Source organism: Lissotriton helveticus, chromosome 11, assembly GCF_964261635.1.
Source record: "Lissotriton helveticus chromosome 11, aLisHel1.1, whole genome shotgun sequence".
NCBI classification, from domain to species: Eukaryota; Metazoa; Chordata; class Amphibia; order Caudata; family Salamandridae; genus Lissotriton; species Lissotriton helveticus.
This window is the reverse complement of record NC_136072.1, coordinates 718,182,007-718,188,175: the sequence shown is the minus strand read 5'-3', so window position 1 is coordinate 718,188,175 and position 6,169 is coordinate 718,182,007. Positions and strand designations below refer to the sequence as shown.

General features: G+C 58.3%; 1 non-coding gene and 2 pseudogenes across 1 annotated transcript; all 3 read right to left on the bottom strand.

Moving 5' to 3' along the window:
* Positions 1–232: 232 nt before the first annotated feature.
* Positions 233–2,580, bottom strand: LOC144793499 (28S ribosomal RNA; annotated as a pseudogene).
* Positions 2,581–3,038: 458 nt separating this feature from the next.
* Positions 3,039–3,187, bottom strand: LOC144793543 (5.8S ribosomal RNA). Its single transcript, XR_013603044.1, has one exon. It is a non-coding gene; the product is annotated as a 5.8S ribosomal RNA (ribosomal RNA).
* Positions 3,188–4,161: 974 nt separating this feature from the next.
* On the bottom strand, positions 4,162–5,363 carry LOC144793395 (18S ribosomal RNA; annotated as a pseudogene).
* Between the last annotated feature and the right edge of the window lie 806 nt (positions 5,364–6,169).

The following is a 6,169-nucleotide window of genomic DNA, read 5'->3' as shown; positions in this document are numbered from 1 at the left end:
GGTCATGGAGCTCAAAGTCACGTCACATTTCTATGTTCTGGACCCCAGGACACCATAGTATGCCTCAGATGACAACGCAGGAGTGTTTAAGACCCATTTCTGTCTTCCAGGTGTGACATTTTGATGTGTTTGGGTGTAAGGGGGGCATAGTCACTTCTTCCACCCAGCCTAAGGAAAGCAAAATCGGGTACGATTTCAGTTTTTCCCTTTCGCTGGAGGCTGAAACAAAACTTCAAATAGTACCAAAAGTATATACACCACATGAAAACATCATAACTGACCTTTCTAACAAGTGTATTGAGGTCTTGTGCACTCAAATAGTGTCTCTGATATCCAGTCTGAGCTATTTGATAAATTAGCAAAACTCGCTAGAAGTGCTCACTATTAGCGAGTTTTGCATATTTTCAGTATCATCCCTCATGACTGTTTGTGGGTCCCTGTGGCCACCAGGACCCCATAATATATCTCAGGAGATATAGCTTATTTCCAGCCTCCAGGTACATGTCTGGCTCCTATTTCTGACATTTCGAGTTGTTTTGTGTCAAACTTATTTTTTCCAACAATGGCCTTCTTTCCCTGCTGATTCTGACAAAGCCCGTGTCTTGGCTGTGGTTTCGCTAGATAGTAGGTAGGGACAGTGGGAATCTCGTTCATCCATTCCGGGATCGTTTGCGTTACCGCGAGGGCGCCCGTCTCCGCCACTCCGGGTTCGGGAATCTGAACCCGACTCCCTTTCGATCGGCCGAAGGCAACGGAGGCCATCGCCCATCAACTGCTGTTCACATGGAACCCTTCTCCACTTCGGCCTTCAAAGTTCTCGTTTGAATATTTGCTACTACCACTAAGATATGCACCTGCTGCGGCTCCACCCGGGCCCTAGCCCCGGGATTCCGTGCTCACCACAGCGGCCCTCCTACTCGTCGTGGCTTAGCCCCCGCGCCTCTCAGCGACGGCGACGGCCGGGTATGGGCCCGACGATCCAGCACCATCCATTTTCAGGGCTAGTTGATTTGGCAGGTGAGTTGTTACACACTCCTTAGCAGATTCTGACTTCCATGGCCACCGTCCTGCTGTCTATATCAACCAACACCTTTTCTGGGGTCGGATGAGCGTCGGTATCGGGTGCCTTAACCCGGCGTTTGGTTCATCCCGCAGCGCCAATTCTGCTTACCAAAAGTGGCCCACTAGGCACTCGCATTCCATGCCCGACTCCACGCCAGCGAGCCGGGCTTCTTACCCATTTAAAGTTTGAGAATAGGTTGAGATCAATTCCAAGACCTCTAATCATTTGCTTTACCAGATAAAACTGGGGGCTCCTAGCGCCAGCTATCCTGAGGGAAACTTCGGAGGGAACCAGCTACTAGATGGTTCGATTAGTCTTTCGCCCCTATACCCAGGTCGGATGACCGATTTGCATGTCAAGACCGCTACGGACCTCCACCAGAGTGTCCTCTGGCTTCGCCCTGCCCAGGCATAGTTCACCATCTTTCGGGTCCTATCACGCAGGCTCATGCTCCACCTCCCTGACGGAGCGGGCGAGATGGGCCGGTGGTGCGTCTGCCGCTGGAAGCGCATCGGGATCCCAACTCAGCCGGTGCGTGCCGGCCCTCACCTTCATTGCACCACATGGTTTCGCTCGGCCCTCCAATTTGCGCATGTGTTAGACTCCTTGGTCCGTGTTTGAAGACGGGTCGGGTGGGTAACCGACATCGTCGCAGACCCCTGGTGCCCGGCGTGGGCCTCCCAACCTGGCGGCGCAACACGGTCAGGCGCACTGAGAACAGTCCGCCCCCGTCGACAGTCGCGCCGGTAGCAGGGGGCCCCATCCCCCCTCAAACCGCCCCGGCACGCCCCGAGGGGTGGCCGAGGAGGGCGCGGAGGCGGTTGAATCTCCCTCGGCCCCACGGACATGGCAAAGCTGCTGCCAGGGGGGCTGTAACATCCTCGGCCGGAGCGGAGGGCCACCTGCCACCCCGAAGCCTTTCAAGCCGACCCAGAGCCGGTCACGGCGCACCGCCGCGGAGGAAATGCACCCTGCGGGGGTCGGGTAGGGCCTGGGCCCCGGTCCCGCGGAGGGGATCCGGAACTCCCAGGCCATTGACCTTCCCGCCGTGTTGAATCCTCCGGGCGGACTGCACCGACCCCACCCGTTTACCTCTCGACGGTTTCACGCCCTCTTGAACTCTCTCTTCAAAGTTCTTTTCAACTTTCCCTTACGGTACTTGTTGGCTATCGGTCTCGCGCCTGTATTTAGCCTTAGATGGAGTTTATCACCCGCTTTGGGCTGCATTCCCAAGCAACCACACTTCGAGAAGACCCAATCCCGGTGCGACGGGGGCTGCTACCGGCCTAACACCGTCCGCGGGGTGAGCCTCGATCAGAAGAACTTGGGCCCCCTGAGCCACGCCGGAGAGTCGGTCTTCTGTACGCCACATTTCCCGCTCCCGCCGCCGGGCGGGGATTCGGCGCTGGGCTCTTCCCTCTTCACTCGCCATTACTGGGGGATTCCTGGTTAGTTTCTTTTCCTCCGCTTAGTAATATGCTTAAATTCAGCGGATTGCCACGTATGATCTGAGGTCGTAGTCGGAAGAATGACACCTGAGCGTTAAAGGGGGTTGCCGGGGAAGGCCAGGCTTCCCACCCCCCTGCCGGAGCAGGGAGGGGGTGGCCTGGCGTCCCGGCAGCGCGCGCCCTCTTTCCCCGGATCGCATCTGAGAGGGTTTCGCCCTCCCCAGGAAGCCGGTCGCGGAGGTGGGCGCCCAAGGCACGTGCGTGTGGGCAGCCGGTGGGACACCACAGAGAGCCACGTGCGGCACACAGCCAGGCGCCCCGGGACGGTTCCCGGGGCGGACCGGTCGGCGGGCCCCCTTCTCGGGTGCCAGGCACGCCGGCGGCATACCTCCGCGGCAGGACCTGGCGAGGGACCCTGCCACGGGCGATCAGAATGGTCTGACCATGTGGGGGGATGAAGGGGAAGCGGAGCTAACCCTGTGACGGCCCCAGCCGCGTCCCGGGGAAGCCCCGGGCGATTGATTGAGCGACCCTCAGACAGGCGTAGCCCCGGGAGGAACCCTGTTCCACAAGGTGTGTTTGAAGTGTCGATGATCAATGTGTCCTGCAATTCACACTAATTCTCGCAGCTAGATGCGTTCTTCATCGACGCGCGAGCGATCCACCGCCAAGAGTCACAGGCAACTTTTCAAAAACGTTCGCCCACCTGCGGGTGCAGGAGAGGCGGGAGGAAGGCGATGCCGTCCGTCCGCCGCACGCTCGGCGAGACGGCCCGGGCTCCCCATTCAAGGCTTCCCCTCTGGGAGTGAGACTGCACCGTTGGGGAAAAAAAAACATTGCTGAGCGCTCGGCCCGGGAGTCCCGCCCACCCACCCGGCGGGAGAGGAAGGGGTTCTTCCGGTGCAATGGGAGCAGGCTGCCCCGCAGCCGCCGGTCCCTCTCAGGGTAACCGGGAGGGACCACGCAAGTCTTTCCAACCCCTCGGCCCGGCCGCACGTGACCGGGTCAAACCGGGTACCTGGCAACGAGGGTGGGTCGCTCCACCTGCACGTCAGCCGTCCGTTGCCGGGCGGCCCCGAGCCGTGCCTGGGGGCTGGCGATCGGCCCACCCCACCCTTTGCCTAGGTCGGAGGCGCCGGAAGGGAAGAGCCCATCCCGCATGCCTCCCACCGAGAGGAGCCAGGGTCCCCTCGCAGGCCCTCTGCCCCTTCTCTTCCGGGCTGCCCTGCCGCACGAGAAATGCGCCTCCTCGGTCACCCGGACCCCAGTCCGGACCGGGACTCGGGCGTGGGAGGGCCCAGCCGGTGCCAGGGCCTTTCGCAGGGAGGGGCGGTACTAGCCCGGGATGCACTGCCATTCAGTTAACCCCCCCCACACTGCGGTGGGGGGGGTCCGTGCTGGGTGAACTTGGGTTCCGCCTTGCAGAAGGACAGGGGATGGGGGACGCCCCCTATGCCGGTCCCTCGCGTGCGTCGGTCAGGCCCTTCCCCGGGGGGGTGAGAGGTCCCCCGAAGTCCCGGTCCTAAACCCAAGCGCCCCATGCGGCCGTGGACCGCTCCGCCAGGTGCCTAGGGTGCGTGCTTTCAGGAGGCGTCCGAGGGCTTTGGGCTGGCGCCGTCGGTCGCTCGGGCAACTCCGTCGTTAATGATCCTTCCGCAGGTTCACCTACGGAAACCTTGTTACGAGTTTTACTTCCTCTAGATAGTCAAGTTTGATCGTCTTCTCGGCGCTCCGCCAGGGCAGTTGCTGACCCCGGCGGGGCCGATCCGAGGACTTCACTAAACCATCCAATCGGTAGTAGCGACGGGCGGTGTGTACAAAGGGCAGGGACTTAATCAACGCGAGCTTATGACCCGCACTTACTGGGAATTCATCGTTCATGGGAAATGTTTGCAATCCCCAATCCATATCACGAACGGGGTTCAGCGGGTTACCCGCACCAGTCGGCGAAGGGTAGACACATGCTGATCCATTCAGTGTAGCGCGCATGCAGCCCCGGACATCTAAGGGTATCACAGACCTGTTATTGCTTGATCTCGTGTGGCTGAACGCCACTTGTCCCTCTAAGAAGTTGGACGCCGACCGCTGGGGGTCGTGTAACTAGTTAGGTTGGAGGAGTCTCGTTCGTTATCGGAATTAACCAGACAAATCGCTCCACCAACTAAGAACGGCCATGCACCACCACCCACAGAATCGAGAAAGAGCTATCAATCTGTCAATCCTTTCCGTGTCCGGGCCGGGTGAGGTTTCAGGTGTTGAGTAACCCTGGGCGTAGTGGGCGTAGTGGGGCTCCGCGGAGCTACGCGGAGTGGGCGAGAAGCTACGCCCACTCCCGCACTCCGCGTAGCCCCACTACGCACCTCCCTCCCGCTCTCCTCTACATACATTATTTAAACAAAATACCCTTAATAAAACAATTTTAAAGCACTTACCGTGTCCGGGGCTCCCTCTTGGAATCGTGTCGTCATGGATACCAATGCGCATGCGCGGGCGGCCGCGCATGCGCATTGGTATCTATAAAGGGACGCTATTCCAAGAGGGAGCCCCGGATACGGTAAGTGCTTTCAAATTGTTTTATTAAGGGTAGTTTGCTTAAATAATGTATGTATGTAGGGGAGGGCGGGAGGGAGGCGGGTGGCGGCCGACTCGGCTACGCACACGGAGTGGGCGTAGTGTTGCCGGCTACGCTGTCTACGCAAAATGCGTAGGAGGCAACACTACGCCTACTCCGTGGGTGTAGCCTATTCGGACGCCCAGGCTTAGTGTTGAGTCAAATTAAGCCGCAGGCTCAACTCCTGATGGTGCCCTTCCGTCAATTCCTTTAAGTTTCAGCTTTGCAACCATACTCCCCCCGGAACCCAAAGACTTTGGTTTCCCGAAAGCTGCTCGGCGGGTCATGGGAATAACGCCGCCGGATCGCTTGACGGCATCGTTTATGGTCGGAACTACGACGGGATCTGATCGTCTTCGAACCTCCGACTTTCGTTCTTGATTAATGAAAACATTCTTGGCAAATGCTTTTGCTTTGGTTCGTCTTGCGCCGGTCCAAGAATTTCACCTCTAGCAGGTGACCATGAATGATGCAGCTAGGCCGATCTTCAGGCTCCCCAGAAGGGCACATGCAACCCCTCTCTTGTGCAAGTTTCACTGGCTCCTCCCCATTAAACAGAGTGCCCAATTCAAGGGCCTTTGTATTGCCCACAAAGCAATCTACGGCCAGGCCCGACCTACATCAAAGAGCGTCTCCAAAATGACATGCCAGGCCGTGAACTCTGGTCGGCCGAGAGCTGCCAGCTGGCACTTCCCCGGTTAATACAAAATCCAAGGGATGCAGAGCCCCTTCTGCCCTGCTCCCACAGCTTTGGAATGAACTACCCGATGACCTCTGTAAGGGATGCGCTCGCCTTCCTTTCAGGAAATGCCTCAAAATGTACCAGTATAGGGAGGCGCTAGATTCCAGCGAAATCATCTGTTACGCATGCTCCTGGAGACTGCAATTGTTCTTGGGTAGTAGACCCCTCTCTCAAAGCGCTAAGAGACCTGATGGTGATTATGCGCTATAGAAGCAGCAGTTAACATAACCTAATGAGTGATGTCAATTTCAAGCCATCATCAGAAAACAGCAGTGCACAATGGACAAAGAGGTGTAGCACTAAGC